The sequence below is a fragment of the Saccopteryx bilineata genome, chromosome 2, assembly GCF_036850765.1.
Source record: "Saccopteryx bilineata isolate mSacBil1 chromosome 2, mSacBil1_pri_phased_curated, whole genome shotgun sequence".
NCBI classification, from domain to species: Eukaryota; Metazoa; Chordata; class Mammalia; order Chiroptera; family Emballonuridae; genus Saccopteryx; species Saccopteryx bilineata.
The window spans coordinates 149,983,269-150,006,104 of NC_089491.1; the positions used below are offsets into that span (position 1 = coordinate 149,983,269).

Below are 22,836 nucleotides of genomic sequence, written 5' to 3' on the forward strand. Positions count from 1 at the left end.
TAATACCAATTCTTCACAAAGTCTTGCATAATACTGACTTAATTGAGAGCATGTGTACTCTGTACACAGGTGGAGTGGAGAGGGTGACAAGAGCATCAAGGAAAGGCAGTGAGATACTTCTCATGACTGGAATATTAGGGATCCCTGCTTTGATTAGAAATGTCTTTTCATATATGGCTTCCTGGATTTATTACTCTGTATTTAGTTGATAAGACTTCAGTTTATACAGGTTCTTAAAGAATATTGTATTACCTGAGTGAGATAAACCCTTAATGACAGTTCTATTGATGACTGAATTTGACTTTATTTCAAAGTAGTGAGGGTTTTGAGTTTACAAGAGAATACTAGTTGTATTAATTTGGCCTGATAATATTGTGAGTCTGAAGGCATTAGTAAATAATCCTTTTCCAGGTTTTTATGGATCTAATTTTTAGTGTTACGATCTATTATAAGAATAAAATATCCTTACATATTCCTTGCATCATTTTGGATAAGGTTAGAGTATAAGCTAGGGTTGAATTTGCTGATTCTGTTTCCATTTATATTTTCTTTGTTTTATTTATGTTTTTCTTCTTCTTTTCATCTTAGCTTAACACTTTTTCCAGAGAACTTTAGGTTTATACAGCATATTTGTCCAGAATCATTTGTATAGATCTTGAGTCTCTCTTGTTTGTGTATGTACACATATATGTGCATAGATTTTGAGTGTGTGTGTGTGAATATATGAATTATGGCATGCTTTTTACCCATTTGGGTTATAAACAATGGCTCCCATTAGTTTCCCAATAAGACAATACTGGTAGAACTCAGTGGATTAAGATAAGGCCCCCCTGCCTTCCAAGTTCCTTAACCTTTTTTGTTAACTATTATAGGAATCTGGTTGTTCAGATTGCTAATATTGCAAGTGCACACACAACCATATATTCATACAAAATGATAATAGTAATAGCTAATATTTATTGAGTGAGTACTTAAGTATCAGTAAGTATGGCCAGAAAATTGTTCTAACTAAAACCTAGGTTATTTTGAAGACATTCTGATTTTACTGCTGTTCTTGATCTTAAACTAGGACAGTGGTTCTCAACGAAGAAGGGCAATTTTGACCCTCAGGGAACATTTGACAATATCTGGAACATTACTGATTGGTATAACTGGTGAGTCTACTGGCACTAGCAGGTAGAGACTAGGGATGCTACTAAACATCTTACAGTGCACAGGGTGGCCTCCTACAAAATAATCTGGCCTAAAATGTTAATAGTGCTGAGGTTGAGAATCTCTGGATTAAGGTGATTTTGCACTCACCCTATAAGCAGTGACCAACATTTGAGGAAAAATGTTTTCTTTTAGTGTTTGGTTCGACTATGATGTTTCCATGCCATTTCTTAGGACATAAATTGGTCACAAGAATGTTTAACTGGTAAAGTTTAGGTGCCTGCCATCTCAGGGAAAACCTGGAACAACTACAGTGGTCCCTCGGCTATCACAGGGGTTCCAGAACCCCTTCTCCATGATAGGCGAAAATCCGCGAAGTAGCGACCTTATATTTTTTTTATTACTTACATACAGTGTGTCCATAAAGTCATGGTGCACTTTTGACCGGTCCCAGGAAAGCAACAAAAGACGATAGAAATGTGAAATCTGCACCAAATAAAAGGAAAACTCTCCCAGTTTCATACCTATTCAGTGCAGTTCGTTGTGGGCTCACACAGATTTTTTAGGGCTCCTTAGGTAGCTATCCCGTATAGCCTCTACAGACTCGTCACTGACTGATGGCCTACCAGAACAGGGTTTCTCCACCAAACTGCCGGTTTCCTTCAACTGCTTATCCCACCAAGTAATGTTATTCCTGTGTGGTGGCGCTTCGTTATAAACGCGGCAATATTCACGTTGCACTTTGGTCATGGATTTGAATTTAGCAAGCCACAGAACACACTGAACTTTCCTCTGTACCGTCCACATCTCGACTGGTATGGCTGTAGGCTGCTCCGCTGTATACACGGTGTTATGTCACATTTACACATGCACACATGATACCACATCATCCTACAGAAACTGGGAGGGTTTTCCTTTTATTTGGTGCAGATTTCACATTTTTATCGTCTTTTGTTGCTTTCCTGTGACCGGTCAAAAGTGCACCATGACTTTACAGACACTCTGTACATTTTAAGGCTTTATAAACCCTCCCCACATTCTTTTTTTTTTTTTTTTTTTTCTCCATTTTTCCGAAGCTGGAAACAGGGAGGCAGTCAGACAGACTCCCGCATGCGCCCGACCAGGATCCACCCGGCATGCCCACCAGGGGGCGATGTTCTGCCCCTCTGGGGCGTCGCTCTGTTGCATCCAGAGCCATTCTAGCGCCTGAGGCAGAGGCCACAGAGCCATCCCCAGCGCTGGGGCCATCTTTGCTCCAATGGAACCTTGGCTGCGGGAGGGGAAGAGAGAGACAGAGAGGAAGGAGAGGGGGAGGGGCGGAGAAGCAGATGGGCGCTTCTCCTGTGTGCCCTGGCCGGGAATCGAACCTGGGACTCCTGCACACCAGGCCGACGCTCTACCGCTGAGCCAACCGGCCAGGGCCCCCACATTCTTATAAACCTTTTCCACACCTTTTTTTTTTTTCTGAAGCTGGAAACGGGGAGAGACAGTCAGACAGACTCCCGCATGCACCCGACCGGGATCCACCTGGCACGCCCACCAAGGGCGATGCTCTGCCCACCAGGGGGCGATGCTCTGCCCCTCCTGTATGTCGCTCTGCCATGACCAGAGCCACTCTAGCACCTGGGGCAGAGGCCAAGGAGCCATCCCCAGCGCCTGGGCCATCTTTGCTCCAATGGAGCCTTGACTGTGGGAGGGGAAGGGAGAGACAGAGAGGAAGGAGGGGGGGTGGGGTAGAGAAGCAAATGGGCGCTTTTCCACACCCTTATAAACACTCCCTATGCTCTTAATCACTTTCTACTCTCCTAAACCTTTGTAATTTTAACAATATATAAAAATACCTATATCCTGAAAAATCCCGCAATATAGCAAAAAATCAGTGATACAAAATTAGATAACATATACTTTAAAAATCCATGATACAGTAAGCCCACTAAAAGTGAACTATGATATGGCAAGGGACGACTGAATTTTTGCTCCATATTGCCTAGGCCAGTCTACCAAAATGTCTATTTCTACCCTGCTGGTTACTTTATCCAAGAGATCTTAGTGCTGTTTTTTACCCTTTGGTTTTGGTTAAGGCACCCTCATTCTACCTGAGAGGATTCAATCATTGAATCCAAATGAGAAAAATAAAATCGGTTCCTTCCTTCATAGAAGCTTTTGATTGCTTATGAAAATTTATTCAGTCCTATATTTATAACTTGATGCTCAGTAGTTTCATAGAAGGAAGGAAGGCATTATAAAGTTATTATAATTCTGCCATATTGGAACTCTCTACATCAAGGTAGGAGGCAAATGTTGGGTTAGCTCAAGACAGTGTCACATGAGCTGAGTGTTTGGTGAAGCCATGAATCAGCCTTACTTATGTCTGACTTAAAAGCATACTGTATTTATTCTGCTTCCACTCAGATGCAAATAGAGCTTATTTTAAATATATTAAGGAACAAATTTTTTTGTTGTTTTATGTAATTCATGACTTTTTCTGTCTGCTTGAAGTACTTTATTGCTGACATTTGTTTCAGTAATTTCTAGCAGGTTAACTGTTACCCTTTTGAAGAATGTCATTAACCTCTGTTATAGTAGTGATTGGTGAAAATCCAAAGAATTTATTTCTAGTAATGAAGTAATACACTGTGAGGCAAGAATATTTGCTTACAAATATTTAGATTTGTATTTTATTTCTAATTAGAAATCTTCTGAAATAAGTCAAAATTTTTATTTAGTTCACTAGACTCTAGTGGTTCTCTAAGTGAGGCCCCTAGATCAGCATCAACATCATCTAGGGCAGGGGACCCCAAACTACGGCCCACGGGCCACGGCCCCCTGAGGCCATTTATCCAGCCCCCGCCGCACTTCAAGAAGGGGCACCTCTTTCAATGGTGGTCAGTGAGAGGAGCATAGTTCCCATTGAAATACTGGTCAGTTGGTTGATTTAAATTTACTTGTTCTTTATTTTAAATATTGTATTTGTTCCCGTTTTGTTTTTTTTTTACTTTAAAATAAGATCTGTGCAGTGTGCATAGGGATTTGTTCATAGGTTTTTTTATAGTCTGGCCCTCCAATGGTCTGAGGGACAGTGAACTGGCCCCCTGTGTAAAAAGTTTGGGGACCCCTGATCTAGGGGCTAGAATGCAAATGTTCATTCCTACTGAGATAGTCTCAAATTTTGAGAACTTCTCTACAGAGAGAAAGGTCTTTTTGAATTTGAGTTCTCTTGATTTTAATGCAGTGTGCTTGTTCTCTTTTTTGTCTTAATAGTATTATTTGTGGGGAGATAAATTTTTAGTCCAAATTATTTACTGAAATCAAATAGCACATGTAAAGTGTTCAAAGAAACACTTCTTAGGCAAACTTGAGAGATACTATTTCAAGGGATCAGGATAGATAGTTGTATAAATCGTAAAGTCCTCAAGAGATTTCATTCAAAATCCTGCATTGTGGAAATATAATTGTTTGGTACTCAGGCTGCTGAGTTAAACAGACTTCAAAGGCATGAAATCAATGAATATTTAAAAAACAGACACACACATGCTCTCATAGTAACTTTTTAGATGGAAATTAGGATATTGAAGAGGGAGAAAACCAGTTGTATTTTTAAAATTTCTTAAACTGTATTCTGTAAGGGTCATGGTATAGTAAATGTATGTTATGTAAAGATGTTATTTTAAATAGTGGTAAAAATTTCAGATTTGGGTACCTATAATAGCAACGTTAGTCTACTTGAGGGTGGTTATTTTAAAATTGTAGTGTAATTAGTATTAATGTTTTAATTATTGTATTTATAATGACTGAATTACCATTGAAATGTTAGTCTGTTACCTATAATATATAGGAGATATAGGAGATATAATAACATTAAATTTACAAAGCTGTGCTATTTATAGCTTCCAAGTCTTTGGGTCTTGCTTCTCACTGCACAAGCAGTGCATAAATATTGAGGTATTTCAACCTTGACTTTTCTTTCTGTAAGTTATATTTTTTCATAAGCAGGTTATACTACTACCTCTTGAGTCTGTTCCCTAATTCTCTTTCAATACAAGTGCTATGTGTATATGTGTTATTTGTGTTGGACTAATTTATATTTTAAAGTAAGTTAGCTATATGTTAAGATTAGTTTAGGGCTGAACTACATAACAACTATTTACATTAGACTTTCTTGCTGATATCTTAGATTGAAAGTGCTAGGTCCAGGGACTAGTAGCTCTAAAGCTTATATTATACTCAACAAGTAAGATTTTAACAAACTGACTGTTTTGTAATTTTACTAATAAGAATGATTAAAGCCCCAGATAATGCCTGGCTTTCTGTGGGTTTTGTTGTTGTTGTTGTTGTTTTAAGAGGACACCTTATTGTAGATTCAAGATATACATGGCAAAGTGGGGTAACCTCACATGTTGTTAAGTTTCTGTTTTCATTTTACTTCTAAATTTGGGGCATCTAAGCTCCTTAACTCTGAACAGAGGCCAGGGATATTTGCTTTCATTGTAAAAAAATGCTCATAAGTTGGATGTCTGTCAGTACTTACTGCTGTTTTTGATAATATAGTTATTAGACAGAATATATTGTGTAGATAGAAGGCAGAGAGAGATGGAGAGAGAGATGGGGAGGAGTAGCAGGTTGGGAAAAAGAGAGAGTAGTAATAGTAATAAAAAGACTACAAGGTCTGGATTGATCTATATTTACTCTGAAGTTACATACTGTAAATATAGTTTACCGAACAATGGGTTTATTTAGCTCAGTAAGAAAATCAGTTCTTTCAGGACTTATACTTAATCTTTTAAATTTAAATTAATTATAATTTTAAAATGAATTATTTCATTTACAATATAAGAATTTGTTGTATCACAAAATTAAAATTCAAAGACTCTTTTATTTAATCATCCAAATTCAGTGCTTTGGGAAAAAATGAGCTCTCTTTTAATCATAAAGCTAACATAACACTTGGTAATTAATAGAAAACATGGACAATTCTTTTTTAATCAAATTTATTGGGGTGACATTGGTTAATAAAATTATATAGGTTTGAAGTGTGCATTTCTGTGATATATCATCTGTATATTGCATTTTGTGTTTACCACCCAAAATCAGATCTTCAGTCACCATATATTTAACCCCTCTTTACCCTTTATTAACCTTTACCCCGTTTCTGCTGGTAACCACCATACTGTTGTTTGTGTCTATGAGTTTTTCTTTTTCTTGTTCATGTGTTGCTTTCAGTTTTATATCCCACATATGAGTGAAATCATGTGATTGTTGACTTTTTCTGTATACTTATATAGCATGATATTCTCAAGATCCATTCATGTTGTCACAAATGGCAATATTTCGTCTTTTTTATGGCTGAGTAGTGTTCCATTCTGTATATGTATCATATCTTCTTTATCCAGTCATCTATCAAAGGATTCTTTGGTTATCTTGGTCACTGTGAATAATGCTGCAATGAATATAGGAGTGCTGGATCATATGGTAATAATGGATAATAGCCATTCTAACAGCTGTGAGATAGTATCTCACTGTAGATTTTATTTGCATTTCTCTAATATCTAATGAAGTTGAGCATCATTTCATATATATATCTGGTGGCCATTTGCATATCTTGGGAGAAGTGTCTATTCAGTTCCTCTGCCAATTTTTTAACTGGATTGTTTCTTTTTTTGTTGTTGAGTTATATGAGTTCTTTATATATTTTGAATATTAACCTCTTGTTGGATTTGTTGTTTGCAAATAAATATCTTCTCCCATTTGGTACGTTACCTGTTTGTTTTGTTGATGATTTCTTTTATTGTACAGAAGCTTTTCGTTTGATAATCACATTTATTTATTTTTGCTTTTACTTCCCTTGCCTTCAGGGTCAAATTCATAAAATCCTCTTTAAGACCAAGATCCATAAGTATAGTTCCTTTTTTGTTCTATGTAGTTTTTGTTTCAGGTTTTATATTTATATCTTTCATCTATTTTAAGTTAATTTTTGTATATGAGGACAAATAGCATGTGTATTTTTATTATTTTGCATGTGGCTTACCAATTTTCCCAGCACCATTTATGATGCTTTCTTTTCTCCATTGTATGTTTTGGCTTTGTTGAAAATTATTTGTCTGTATATATGTGGCTTTATATCTGGGTTCTCAGTTCTGTTTCATGGGTCTGGGTGTCTTGTTTCTCTGCCAGTACCATGTTGTTTGATTATTGTCACTTTGTAGTATAATTGGAAATTAGGGAATGCAATACTTCCAACTTTGTTCTTTTTTCTCAAGATTGCTTTGGCTAGTCAGAGTTTTCTGTGGCTTCATACCAATCCAATGACTTTTAGTTCTGTGTCTTTAAAACACCTTTGATGTTTTAGTGGGAATTGCATTAAATATGTATTATATATTGCTTTGGGTAATATGACTGTTTTTAACTATGTTAATTCTTCCAATCCATGAACATGGAATATTTTTCCATTTCTTTGTGTCTTTTCAAACTCTTTTAATATTGCTTTGTTGTATTCAGTGTATAGGTTCTTCACATCCTTTGTTAAGTTCATTCTTTTTCTTTTTTTTTATGATTTTGTGTTTACATAGATTCAAGTGTCCCACCGAATATATCTCCCCCCACCCCCCTTTTTTTTTTTTTTTAACAGAGACAGAGAGTCAGAGAGAGGGATAGACAGGGACAGACAGACAGGAACGGAGAGATGAGAAGCATCAATCATTAGTTTTTCGTGGCACACTGCGACTTCCTAGTTGTTCATTGATTGCTTTCTCATATGTGCCTTGACCGCGGGCCTTCAGCAGACTGAGTAACCCCTTGCTGGAGCCAGTGACCCTGGGTCCAAGCTGGTGAGCTTTTTGCTCAAACCAGGTGAGCCGTGCTCAAGCTGAGCTGGCGACCTCGGGGTCTCGAACCTGGGTCCTTCCACATCCCAGTCCAATGCTCTATCCACTGCGCCACCGTCTGGTCAGGCTCTTCCCACCCCTTTATTCCCCTCGGCCCCCCCCAAATATATTTGAAAATATATATATATATTATTATTTTTTTTTTTTTTTTTTTTTTTGGATTTTTGCGAAGCCAGAAACAGGGAGTCAGTCAGACAGACTCCCGCATGCACCCAACCGGGATCCACCCGGCATGCCCACCAGGGGGCGATGCTCTGCCCATGCAGGGCGTCGCTCTGTTGCGACCAGAACCACTCCAGCGCCTGAGGCAGAGGCCACAGAGCCATCCTCAGTGCCCGGGCCATCCTTGCTCCAGTGGAGCCTTGGCTGTGGGGGGGGGAGAGAGAGACAGAGAGAAAGGAGAGGGGGAGGGGTGGAGAAGCAGATGGGCGCCTCTCCTGTGTCCCCTGGCCGGGAATCGAATCCAGGACTCCCGCACGCCATGCTGACGCTCTACCACTGAGCCAACCGGCCAGGTCCTGTGTATATAATTTTATTAATCTCTTTCCCTTCTCTGATCTTATCTTGGCTTCTACTTTCCCTCTGGTCCCTTTGATCCTGCGTCTGCCTCTGTTCCGTTGCTCAGTTCATATTGTTCATTAGGTTCCTCAAATGAGTGAGGTCATATGATATTTTTTTTTCTCTGCCTGGTTTATTTCATTTAGCATGATAGTTTCCAGGTCCATCCATGTTGTGAACTGTAAGATTTCCTTCTTCCTCATGGTCGTGTAGTTTTCCATTGTGTATATGTGCAACATATTTTTAATCCACTTGTCTACTGACGGACATTTGGGCTGTTTCCAGATCTTGGCTATTGTAAACAATGCTGCAATAAACATGGGGGTGCATTTCTTCTTTTGAATCAGTGATTTGGTGTTCATAGGATATATTCCTAAAAGTGGGATAGCTGGGTCAAAGGGAAGTTCCATTTTTAATTTTTTGAAGAATCTCCATACTGTTTTCCACAGTGGTTGCACCAGTTTGCATTCCCACCAGCAGTGCAGGAGGGTTCTCTTTTCTCCACACCTTCTCCAGCACTTATTATGTGTTGTTTTGTTAAGAAGAGCCATTCTGACAGGTGTGAGGTGGTATCTTATTGTGGTTTTAATTTGCATTTCTCTAATGATTAGTGATGTTGAACATTTTTCATCTGCCTATTGGCCATCTGTATGCCCTCTTTGGAGAAGTATTTATTCATTTTTTTGCCCATTTTTTGATTGGATTGTTTATCTTCCTCGTGTTGAGTTTTACAAGTTCTTTATAAATTTTGGTTATTAATCCCTTATCAGATGTATTGGCTAATATATTCTCCCATTGTGTGGTTTTCTTTTTATTTTGTTAATGGTGTCTTTTGCTGTGCAAAAGCTTTTTAGTTTGATATAGTCCCATTTGTTCATCCTGTCCTTTATTTCACTTGCCGTGGAGATAAAGCAGCAAAAATATTGCTACGAGAGATATCGGAGAGCTTACTGCCTGTGTTTTCTTCCAAGATGTTTATGGTTTCATGACTTACATTTAAGTCTTTTATCCATTTTGAGTATACTTTTTTGAATGATGTAAGTTGGTGATCCAGTTTCATTTTTTTGCAAATACCTGTCCAGTTTTCCCAACACCATTTGTTAAAGAGACTCTTTACTCTATTGAATGCTCTTACCTTCTTTGTCAAATATCAATTGTCCATATAGGTGTGGGTTTATTTCTAGGTTCTCTGTTTTGTTTCATTGATCTATATGTCTGTTCTTATGCCAGTACCAAGCTGTTTTGAGTACAATGGCCTCGTAGTGCAACTTGATACCAGGAAATGTGATACCCCCCACTTTATCCTCCTTTTTCAGGATTGCTGAGGCTATTCGTGTTCTTTTTTGGTTCCATATAAAGTTTTGGAATATGTGTTCTATATCTTTGAAGTATGTCATTGGTATTTTAATAGGAACTGCATTGAATTTATAAATTGCTTTGGGTAATATAGACATTTTAATGATATTTATTCTTCCTATCCATGAACATGGTATATGCTTCCACTTGTTTGTATCTTCCTTGATTTCCTATATAAATGTTTTATAATTTTCCGAGTACACGTCTTTAACCTCTTTGGTTAAATTTACTCCTAGATACTTAATTTTTTTTTTGTCCAATACTGAAGGGGATTGTTTTCATAATATCTCTTTCAGACAAGTTCATTGTTGGTGTATAAAAATGCCACTGATTTCTGAATTTTGATTTTATATCCTCCCATCTTGCTGAATTCATTTGCCAGGTCCAGTAGTTTTTTGACTGAGACGAGGTTTTTCTATGTACAGTATATCATCAGCAAATAATGATAGTGTTACTTCTTCTTTTCCAATTTGGATGCCTTTTATGTCTTCTTCTTGTATATATATTTACTATGGCTAGGACTTCCAGTACTAGGTTGAATAAGAGTGGTGAAAGCGGGCACCCCTGCCTTGTTCCTGATCTTAAGAGGATTTCTTTTAATTTTTACCCATTGATTATAATGTTGGCTTTGGGTTTGCCATAGATGGCCTTTATCATGTTGAGGTGTGATCCCTATATCCCCACTTTGCTGAACGTTTTGATCATAAATGGGTGCTGGATTTTATCAAATGCTTTTTCTGCATCTATTGATATTATCATATGATTTTTATCCTGTCTTTTGTTTATGTGTTGAATCACATTGATTGATTTGTGGATATTGTAACAGCCTTGTCTCCCTAGAATAACTCCCACCTGATCATAATATATGATTTTTTTTCATGTATTGCTGGATCCGGTTTGCTAATGTTTTGTTGAAAATTTTAGCATCTAAGTTCATCAGGGATATTGGTCTATATTTTTCTTTCTTTGTACTGTCTTTGCCTGATTTTAGAATCAGTATTATGCTCGCCTCATAAAAGGAGTTTGGAAGTCTTCCCTCTTCTTGAATTTTTGAAATAGCTTTAGAAGGATAGGAGTTAGTTCTTCTTTGAATATTTGGTAAAATTTCCCTGTGAAGCCATCTGGTCCAGGGCTTTTGTTTGTTGGGAGTTTTTTGATAACTGTTTCAATCTCATTTGATGAAATCAGTCTGTTTAGGTTTTCTGATTCTTCTATATTGATTTTTGAAAGATTATGTTTTTAGGAATTTGTCCATTTTGCCTAAGTTGCCTAATTTTATGGCATACAGTTCTTCATAGTATTTTCTTATAATACTTTGTATTTCTGCTGTGTCAGTTGTTACTTCTCTCTCATTTCTAATTTTATTTATTTGAGTCCTCTATCATTTTTTCTTGGTGAGTCTGGTTAAAGGTTCATCAATCTTGTTTACCTTTTCAAAGAACCAGTTTTTGGTTTCATTGATCCTCTTTATTGTTTTTTAACCTCTATGTCATTTATTTCTGCTCTGATCTTTATTATTTCCTTCCTTCTACTTCCTCTGGGTTTTACTTGCTGTTCTTTTTTTGTTCTTTTAGATGCAAGGTTAAGTTGTTTATTTGAGCTTTTTCTAGCTTCTTAAGGTATGTCTGTAGTGCTATGAACTTCCCTCTCAGTACTGCTTTCTCTGTGTCCCATAAATTTTGAGTTATTGTATGTTTGTTTTCATTTGTTTCAAGGAAATTTTTTATTCTTTGATCTCATTGTTAACCCATTCGTTATTTAATAACATGCTATTTAGTTTCCAAGTGTTTGAGTGGTTTTCAGTTTTATTGTAGTTGATTTCTAGTTTTATGCCTTTGTGATCCGAGAAGAATCTTGATATGATTTCAATCTTCTTAAATTTGTTGAGACTCATTTTGTGTCCTGGCATGTGGTCTATCCTAGAGAGTGTACCATGAGCACTTGAAAAGAATGTATATTCTGCTGCTTTTGGGTGAAAGGTTCTGAAGATACCTATTATATCCAGTTGATTTAGTGTGTTCTTTAAGTCTGCTTTCTTTGTTAATTTTCTTTCTTGAGGATCTATCCAGTGATGTTAGTAGGGTATTAAAATCCCCTACGGTTACAGTATTGCTGTTGATCTCACACTTTATGTCCATCAAAGTCTGCTTTATGTATTTAGGTACTTCTATGTTAGGTGCATGAATATTTATAATGGTTATATCTTCCTGTTGATTTGCTCCCTTTATCATTATTTATTGACCTTCTTTATCTCTTACTATAGCCTTTGTTTTAAAGTCTATTTTGTCTAAGTATTGCTACTCCAGCTTTTTTTTTCCATTTCCATTTGCATGAAATATATTTTTCCTTCCCTTTACTTTCTATGTGTATCTTTTGAGGTGTGTCTCTTGTAGACAGCATATGTACAGGTCCTGTTTTTTTTATCCACACAGCTACTCGATGTCTTTTGATTGGAGTATTTAATCCATTTACATTTAAGTTTATTATTGATATGTATTTGTTTATAGCCATTTTATTCTTTAAATTTACATTCCTCTTTTATTAGATTCCCTCCCCCCCCCCTTTGTTCTGTTTACAGCAGGCCCCTTAACATTTCTTGTAGCATTGGTTTGGTTGTAATGAATTCCTTGAGTTGTTTTCTTTTTTGTCTGGGAAGCTTTGTATTTCTCCTTCAATTTTAAATAATAGCCTTGCTGGATAGAAAAGTCTTTGTGGTAGGCTCTTATTGTGCATTACTTTGAATATTTCTTGCCATTCCCTCTAGTCTCTAAAGTTTCTGTTGATAAGTCAGATATCATCCTTATGGGGGCTCCTCTGTAGGTAATAGACTGCTTTGCTCTTACCACTTTTAATATTCTTTATCTCTTAATTTTTGTATTTTAATTATGATGTGTCTTGGTGTTGGCCTTTTTGGATTCATCTTTAATGGATCTCTCTGTGCTTCTTGAGCTTGTGTTATTTTTTCCTTCATCAATTTAGGGAAGCTTTCAGTTATGATTTCTTTAATCAGATTCTCTATCCCTTGTTCTTTCTCTTCTCCTTCAGTAACCACTATGATGCGGATGTTATTTTTCTTTATATTGTCACAGAGCTCTCAGAGTTTCCTCAAGACTTTTTGAGCCTCTTTTCTTTTTGCTGCTCTGCTTCCGTGCTTTTGTTTATCTTCTCCTCTAAGTCGCTGATTCAATCATTGGCTTCATCCATCCTACTTTTCAATTATTCCAGTGTGGTCTTCATTTCTAATATTGTACTTGTCATTTCTGACTGATTCTTTTTATTATTTCAATGTCCTTTTTTTTATACTTGCTATCTCTTTATTTAGGTGCTCGTTATGTCCATCTATTGTTGCTCTTAAGATCTTTGAGCTTCCTAACAATCATTATTTTAAACTCTGCATCTGGTAATTTGGTTATTTCTGTCTCATTCAAATCTTTTTCTGGGGATTTCTCTTGTTGATTCATTTGGGTTGCATTCCTCTGCCTTCCCATTTTGTCTGTGTATAAGAAGGGTGTGGCCACAGGAGTCCGATGGGTGTAGCCTCTGTGTTCCCTAGGTGTGGTCTGTCCACAGGCCCACCACCCCCTCTGCCGTAGCCTCTGGCGTTCGGACACTGGTGTTGCCAGCTCCAGCCTACTGCAGCAGTCACTGCGGCTTGTGCCTTGCCTCCATGAGCAGGACTGTGTTCACGAGCCGGAGCTGCAAGCCTTGGCCGGCCTGGCCTCCGCACCTGCCTTAAGGGCAGGACTGCGCTCCTGCTTCTGGGCTGCAAATCTTGGCTGACCCCTGACCTTCCACCTGCCCTCGTGGGGGGGACTGTACTTGCATGTTGGAGCTGCAGGCCTTGGCCCAGATGGCGGGGCTGCACTCCTGCGCCCAGTTGCAAGTCTCAGCCGGTTCCCCCGCTTTTGCCTTGCCTCTGTGGTCGAGACTTCAAGCAGCACTGCTCTCACATGCCCGGCCCGCAGCCGTGGGTCAGACCGCTTTTGTGTGCCCCTTCCACCACCGAGGCCTTCACCGGCCTCTGGCCTCGCCGGGTGGACTGTGCTTGCGGTGGGCCTGGCTTCTGCCCCTGCAGGCAGGGCTGCATTTGTGCCCTGACCACAGCTGTGGCTGGCTCCCGGCTTCTGCTCCCACTGATGGACCGCGCTCCTTCATGGCGTTTTGCTGCCACCTGCTCTCCAGCAAGCACTCAGCAGTATGTGTGTGTGGGGGGGTTCAATGCAGCTCAGACTTCAGCACTCAATACTGTATCCCTGATGGCTCTCTGCTTCTAAGAGATTCTTTGCTCTTACTGCCGCAGGAGAGCTTCTGTTTGGCTGGTGACCTGCTTTCCTTTGCTGGTATTTCTAGTTTCAGGAAAAATTCTCACTTTAGATTTGGGGAGTGACTCAGCCCAGGGATTAGGGTGGCTGTCCCTCAAAATGTTTCTCCCTGTGCCTCCTAGATTACATTCTCTTCCTGCTACTCCAGTCCTCTCCTCTCTTCCTGTTGCCCCAGAGCCCTGGGTGAGTGGTTGTGAAAGAGGTTTTCTGCGCAGACCCTTTAAGACAAATCCTGAGTCTGATAGATCTCTTTCTCGCAAACAGTATCCTGGCTTGTTTCGCAGCTAAATACTGTCCACACGCCTCTTCTAGGCTCGGGGGCTGCAGGCTGGGGCTTTGTTCCTGGGGCTCAGGACCCTCCCCTCTCAGCTAAACTCACTTCCTGCCCCGCAAGTCCCTCCGGGCTGCCGCTCACTCCCGGGAGCTGGGCAGCCCTCTCCGCATTTCTGCTTTTCCTATCAGTGTCAGTGTGGCTTCTTCAGTGATCCATGGTGAAAGAGTCCCTTTAGTTTAGTCTGAAGTTGGTTTTTCCAGATGATTGTTCTCAAAATTAAGTTGTAATCCACTTTCGTTCTGGGAGGTGGAAATTGGTATGTCTGTCTTCTCCATCGCCATCTTGCTGCCTTGTTAAGTTTATTCTTATGTGTTTAATTTTTGTTGCAGTTGCAAAAGTATTTTTTCATTTATTTTTCTGAAATTTCATTGTTAGTATATAGGAATGCAATGGGATTTTCTTTTTTTTATTTTAAGTGAGAGGAGGGGAAATAGAGAGACAGACTGCTGCATGTGCCCTGGCCAGGATCCACCCGCCAACCGTCTTTAGGGTTTTCTTTCTTTCTCGCTCCTCCCCTCCTTTTTTTTTTTGAGTGTAGTAGACAGGAAGGGAGTGAGAACGTAAGAGGCATCAACTTGTTGTTGCTTTCACTTTAGTTTATTGATTGCTTCTTGGTTGTACCTTGACTGGGACTGAGCTAGTGTCCCCTTATTCAAACCAGTGACCTTGAGCTTTTCACGCCAGTGACCTTTGGCCTTAACTTGGTGATCTTTGATATCGTGCAGATGATTTCCCTCAGCATTCTGGTTTGATGCTTTATCCACTGCATCACCACTGGTCAGGCAGCTTTCTTTTTTCATCATTGTTTTATTTTTCAATTACAGTTGACATATTAATTTCAGCTCTTTACACCATAAATCTGGTAACTATCTCACACTATTCACAGTTATTAGAATATTATTGGGTATATTCTCTGTACTTTACTTGACATCCCCATGACTATTCTGTAACTACCAATTTGTACTTCTTGATCCCTTCACCTTTTTACCCATCCTTCCAAAACACCCTCCCACCTGGCAACCATCAAAATCTTTTCTGGGCCCTGGCCGGTTGGCTCAGCGGTAGAGCATCGGCCTAGCGTGCGGAGGACCCGGGTTCGATTCCCGGCCAGGACACACAGGAGAAGCGCCCATTTGCTTCTCCACCCCTCCGCCGCACCTTCCTCTCTGTCTCTCTCTTCCCCTCCCACAGCCAAGGCTCCATTGGAGCAAAGATGGCCCGGGTGCTGGGGATGGCTCTGTGGCCTCTACCTCAGGCGCTAGAGTGGCTCTGGTCGCAACATGGTGACGCCCAGGATGGGCAGAGCATCGCCTCCTGGTGGGCAGAGCGTCGCCCCTGGTGGGCGTGCCGGGTGGATCCCTGTCGGGCGCATGAGGGAGTCTGTCTGACTGTCTCTCCCTGTTTCCAGCTTCAGAAAAATGCAAAAAATAAAATAAAAAATAAAAAAATCTTTTCTGTATCTGTGAATCTGAGTCTGTTCTGCTTGTTAATTTGTTGTTTTTTAGATTCCACTGTTGATAGGTATGCATTTATTGCCATTTTATTATTCATGTATTGACTTTTTTCTTCTTCTTCTTCTTAAGATGACCCTTTAACAATTCATGTAATACTGATTTGGTGATGATAAAGACCTTTAGGTTTTTCTTTTTTTTTTTTTTTTAATAAATTTTTATTAATGGTAATGGGATGACATTAATAAATCAGGGTACATATATTCAAAGAAAACATGTCTAGGTTATTTTGTCATCAAATTATGTTGCAAACTGCTCGCCCAAAGTCAGATTGTCCTCTGTCACCCTTTATCTAGTTCTCTGTGCCCCTCCCCCTAACTCCCTCCCTCCCTCCCATGTCCTCCCTCCCCCCCCACCCTTGGTAACCACCACACTCTTGTCCATGTCTCTTAGTCTCATTTTTATGTTCCACCAATGTATGGAATCATGTAGTTCTTGTTTTTTTCTGATTTACTTATTTCACTCCGTATAATGTGATCAAGATCCCACCATTTTGCTGTAAATGATCTGATGTCATCATTTCTTATGGCTGAGTAGTATTCCATAGTGTATATGTGCCACATCTTCTTTATCCAGTCTTCTATTGAAGGGCTTTTTGGTTGTTTCCATGTCTTGGCCACTGTGAACAGTGCTGCAATGAACATGGGGCTACATGTGTCTTCACGTATCAATGTTTCTGAGGTTTTGGGGTATATACCCAGTAGAGGGATTGCTGGGTCATAAGGTAGTTCTATTTGCAGTTTTTTGAGGAACCACCATACTTTCCTCCATAATGGTTGTACTACTTTACAGTCCCACCAACAGTGAATGAGGGTTCCTTTTTCTCCACAGCCTCTCCAACATTTGCTATTACCCGTCTTGTTGATAATAGCTAATCTAACAGGAGTGAGGTGGTATCTCATTGTAGTTTTGATTTGCATTTCTCTAATAACTAATGAAGCTGAGCATCTTTTCATATATCTGTTGGCCATTTGTATCTCTTCCTGGGAGAAGTGTCTGTTCATGTCCTCTTCCCATTTTTTTTATGGGATTGTTTGTTTGTTTGTTGTTGAGTTTTATGAGTTCTAAATGATAGCTTCACTAGGTAGAATAATCTTGATTGTAGGTCCTTGCTTTTCATCACTTTGAATATTTCTTGCCAGTCTCTTCTGGCTTGCAAAGTTTCTGTTGAAATCAGCTGACAGTCTTATGGGAGCTCCCTTGAAGGTAACTAGCTGCTTTTCTCTTGCTGCTTTTAAGATTCTCTGTTGTTAACCTTTTGCATTTTAATTATGATGTGTCTTGATGTGGACCTCTTTGGGTTCATCTTGTTTGGGGTTGTCTTTACTTCCTAGACTTGTATGTCTGTTTCCTTCATCAGGTTAGGGAAGTTTTCTGTCATTACTTTTTCTAATAGGCTTTCAATTTTTTGCTCTCTCTCTTCTCCTCCCAGTACCCCCATGATGTGAAGTTAGTGGGCTTGAAGTTGTCCCTGAGGTTTCTTAAACTAGTCTCAATTTTTGGATTACTTTTTCCTTTTTTACTTTTCTGATTGGGTTTTTGTTTTGTTTTGTTTTTTTGCTTCTTTGTATTCCAAATTTCTATTTTTATTTTTGGCTTCATCTATTGTACTTTTGATTCCCTGGAAATTATTCTTCACTTCAGTTAGTGTATCCCTCATATCTTACTGGTTCCTTTTTATGGTTTCCATGTTCTTTTTTATGCTATTAAAGTTCTAAGTTTATTTACTCTTCCCCTAAGTTCACTGAGCTTCATTAGAACAGTGTTTTGAACTCTGAATCTAATAGACTGTTCTCCATTTTGTTACTTTTTTTTTTTTTTGGAGTTTTGTGTTGTTCTTTCATTTGGGACATGTTTCTTTGACTCCTTGTTTGGCAGCCTCCTTGTGGTTTTTTTCTATGTATTAGGAAAAGTTACTAAGTCTCCTAGGCTTTGTGTAGTGGCCTAATGTAGCAGGTGTCCTATGTAGAGTCCAGTGGCACAGACTCCCTGTTCACCAGAACTGCACACTCTGTGGGTACGCCCCTGCTATGTGTGGGCTGTGTATCCCCCCCCCCATTGTAGTTGACCCTTGATTGCTATTGGCACGTCAATAGAAGGGATTTACCCCCGTCCATTTGGCTGCAAGAATTGGCTGCACCATCATGGAGGATCAGCTGTGCAGGGGCTCACCACATGGAGCAAGACTTACTTCAGTGAGGCCTTTGTGCCTGCTAAGTTCACTCCTTGAACATGTCACTTGTGGGGGTGGTCAGGTGGTGCTTTGACATGGTCTGAACCTATCCACAGGGTACACTGGCTTTGGAGCCTCCCAGGAGGTACAGGCCAGGAAACCACCACCTGTATTCTGCCTGGGCCACCTGGCATTAGCTAGAAGGCTATCTGCAGATGGCTGCTACTTGTGCTGGGCATGGAGGTGACCAGGAGAGGCCAAACTGCAAATAGCCACTTGTGCCAGGCCTGGGGCCACTTAGTGAGAGCTTTGGGGCATGCCTAGGGCAGCTATCGCTTGTTTGAGAGATTTTAGGAAAGTCTGAAGCATGAGCAAAAATAGGACATTCATATAGAAAAGCCACTTGAAACAGTTTCGGTGGGTCTGCAAGTTGGTGGGACAGTATCTCAGAATCACCAGGGTAGGATGAACAATGTTAGCGGGTTGATGGAAACTCAGATATGATGCTTGCCTGCAGCTTTGTGGGGCAGGGCTCAGAAAAGGAACTGTGGCCTCTGCTAGCACTGGAAGAAAGCTGTTCCTCCAGGTCTTGCCTTGATGCAAGATAGTTCAGTTCCTTCCTGGAAGTCCCTGGTGCCTTTTAAGCTGCTGCCTGGTGCTGGAACTCAGAAGGCGTGAGTCTGAGTAAGTCTGTGTGCAGGCCATCTCAGAGGAACTGCCTGGGACTCCAACAGCAATCTCTCCCACTCAGCCAGAGTCCTCACTGATTTTGTTTGTTTTTTTACTGATTTTATAGAGAGAGGAAGAGGGGGAGAGAGAGAGGAAGAAAAAGAAACATCAATTTGTTGTTCCACTTTTTTATGCATTCATTGGTTGATTCTTATATGTTTTTATATGTGCCCTGATGAAAGATCAAACCCACAACCTTGGCACATTGGGACAATGCTCTAACCAATTGAGCTGCCCAGCCAGGGCCCCTGCTGGTTTTTATAGCCAGAAGTTAAGGGGACTTGTCTTTCCAGCACTAGAACCCTAGAATGGAGAACCTGGTGTGGGGCTGAGACCCCTTGCTCTGCAGGGGGGGATGGGGCTCCACAGCCAAGATATCCCTCCTGATTTTTTTCCACCAAACATGTGTGTGGTTTCAGCTGGTTTCATCTGTCTGCCCCTCCTACCAGTCTCAATGTGGCTTCTTCAATATAGATACTATCCTTTGTTGTAGGACTTTGTTCAGCTCGATTTCAGGCATTTCTGAATGATGGTCATTCTGTTGTTGTATTTTGATGTGGTTGTGGGAGGATGCGAGTACTGTGTTTACTTCGTCACCATCCTGACTAGAGTTTTAGGGTTTTGTATATAAAGAATCATGTCATCTGCAAAAAGTGATAGTTTTACTTCTTCATTCCCAATTTGGATGCCTTTTATTTCTTTCTCATGCTTGATTACTCTGGCTAGGACTTCCAATATTATGTTGAATAACCATGATGAGAGTGGACATCCTTGTCTTGTTCCTGATAGGAATAGCTTCAGTTTTTTACCATTGAATATGATATTAGATACATGTTTGTCATATATGGACTTTTATCATGTTGAGGTGCTTTCCGTCTATACTCATTTTATTATTTTAATCATAAATAAATGGTATAGCTTGTCAAAACCTTTTTTCTATATTTACTGATATGATCATATGATTTCTATCCTTCATTTTGTTAACGTGCTGTATTATTACATTGATTGATTTGCATACGTTCAACCATTCTTGTTCCCCTAGAATGCACCCCACTTGATAGTGATGTCTTTTTAATATATTGCTATATTTGATTTGCCAGTATTTAAAACATGGAAAATTCTGAAAAACTATTTGCCAGAAAATGAAAATCATATATGCTTCTACCACTCAGAAATAATCAAATTTAATGTTTTGGTATATTTCCTTTTAGTGTTTTAAAAAATAAATTTTTAAAAATTGAGATTACTCATAATCCTTGTTATTTAACCTAATATAATTGCAAGAACATTTTCATATCTTTATCCAGTCTTTAAAATAATTTTAATAATTGCATATTTTTATATCACCATTTTATTTAATTTTTTATGTTAAACATTTGTTATCACTTTAATATTATAAATTATTCAATGAATCTTAACTGTTCATAAATCTTTGTCTGTGTAAATCTGTAAGTATCTGTGTCATTTCCTTCGAGATTCCTACATGTGAAAGTACTGAATCAGAGATTTTATAAATGTTAACAAGATTCTTAATGTGTATGGCCAAATTGCTGTCCAAAAACACTGATCCACTTTCACTTCCACCAGCATTATGTAAGATGTCTATTAAGGAACACCTTGTCAACACTGGGTATCATTATTGCATTTAAAAATTGTTGTCAATTTCTTTCATGAAAAATTGTATCTTGGTATGGTCATTATAATGCTCTGAGGGTCCATGGAAACCATCTTAGTATTACTATTAAAACAATGTAGCTTACCCTGGCTGGGTACCTCAGCTGGTTAGAGCATCATCCCAATACACCATGGTCAGGGCACATACAAGAATCAACCAAGAAATGCATAAATAAATGGAATAACAAATTGATGTCTTTCTCTCTCTCTCTGTCTCTCACTTTCTCTCTGTCTCTCTCTGCCCCCTTCCTCCCTCTGTCTAAAATCAATCAATAAAAAAAAAACAACTGCAGTTAAAAGCAAGAAAAGTTACATACTAAGAATATATTTTTATACTATAAAAAAATAAGTGCTTGCTATATTTTTATCAAGTTTTAGGAATAGCAGTTATAGGATAGTTAGAACGGCTTTGAAATTAGACTCTTTAGTGTCTTATTAAGATAATGCCTTTTTATTGTATTTATATTAGATAAGTTAGGTAGTTTTTATACCTCAGTTTCCTTATCTGTTAAATGAAGATTGAAAAGGTTTTTTTCTAAGGATTATGAAATGTAACACATATAAAGTACTTAGCAAAGTGCCTGGCAGTTGGTCAATGCCAAGTAAATGCTAGTTATTATTTGGCAGATTATGATTTATTTATTCACTAGATATTTACTGAGCAGCTACAGTGTGCCACACACTTTCTAGACATTGAGGAGAAACCATGAAACAAAGTAAAAAAAAACCCTGTTGGAACTTATATTCTAAGTAGGGGCAAGAGGGCGATACTATTTTGTAAAATAGAGTAAATACAGATAAAGAGTTTTTTAATTTTTTAAAGTTATAATAAATGACTTCATATGAATAAATGGCCTTATAAATAAATTGGATAAAGAATAATGTCTGAATCCTGGCTGATTGGCTCAGTGGTAGAGTGTCGGCCTGGTGTGTGGATGTCACGGTTTGATTCCCGGTCAGGACACACAGAAGAAGCGACCATCTGCTTCTCCACCTCATCCCCTTCCACCTCTCTCTCTCTCTGATCCCCTCCCACAGCCATGGCTAGATTGGTTAGAGTACATAGGCCCCAGGCACTGAGGATAGCTTCCTAGAGCTTCCACCTCAGGCACTAAAAATAGCTCGGTTACAAGCATGGCCTAGATGGGCAGAGCATCAGCCCCAAATGGGGGTTGCCGGGTAGATTCTCGTCCAGGTGCATGTGGGAGTCTATCTCTCTATCTCTCCTCTTCTCACTTGGGAAAGAAAAAAAAAAGATTTCTCTTTTGAAGGAGGAATTTGTATTGTTTTTTTGTTTAATTTTATTCTTTTGAAAAGTTATATGGTTAATATCTGCTTTTCTTTAATGGCAAACTCAAGTTGGTGGAAAATAAAGCATCTGATTTTTACAGTAATGAATGTTGTAATTAATGATGCTATAATTATTTCTCTGAGGAAGAAGGAATTGCTTTGTTGAGAACTAAACAAAGTACATATACATTTTGAAATATATTAAAGCCGTGATGGCAAACCTATGACACGCATGTCAGCACTGACACGTGCAGCCATTTTCGATGACATGCGGCCACATACCAGAGAAGTATGGGGCTGCATGCCAAGAAGGACATTTCATCCTCAGCTCCTGCATGGCCAGGTGCAGTAGCCGAGGATAAAACATTTGCTGTAGTATAGACACTCTGTGCCGAAGGTCTGTAGGCCAAAACAACAGAACTCCGGCACAGAGTGTCTAGTTCTGGGACTTCCGGTTAGGTCATCAGGGACCTTTGACCTCACTTCCGGCTGGCGGAGCAAGGAGCAGCGGAATGCCGCAGGGGACGCATCTCTGGGGGCCCTGTGATCGCCATTACCAGCAACCACATAACCACAGCAACCATCATCCAATCTACTGTTCTGGGGTGTCTGGATTTCTAATTGACCAACATTACTGAGATAAGTGAGGGGGAGGCTGGGAGGGACGAGAGCCTGTGCTGTGGGTGCCGTTTCCCTCCATTAGAAATAGCGACAGCCATCTTAATTTACATAAAATGCAACTTGCAGAATTTCAAGGCAGCATCTGGGCTCAGGTGTTTGTTGACTTGAAGTCAAAGCTTGAGATTCTGGAAAGGTGCCACTTGAAGAATCAAGAGGAGTGCCCCTACAAACAGAA

At 39.3% G+C, this 22,836-nt stretch overlaps 1 protein-coding gene across 1 annotated transcript in view; it reads left to right on the plus strand.

Moving 5' to 3' along the window:
• Window positions 1-22,836, plus strand: part of ARID2 (AT-rich interaction domain 2) — a 221,729-nt gene that overhangs the window by 33,052 nt on the left and 165,841 nt on the right. The window lies entirely within an intron of this gene.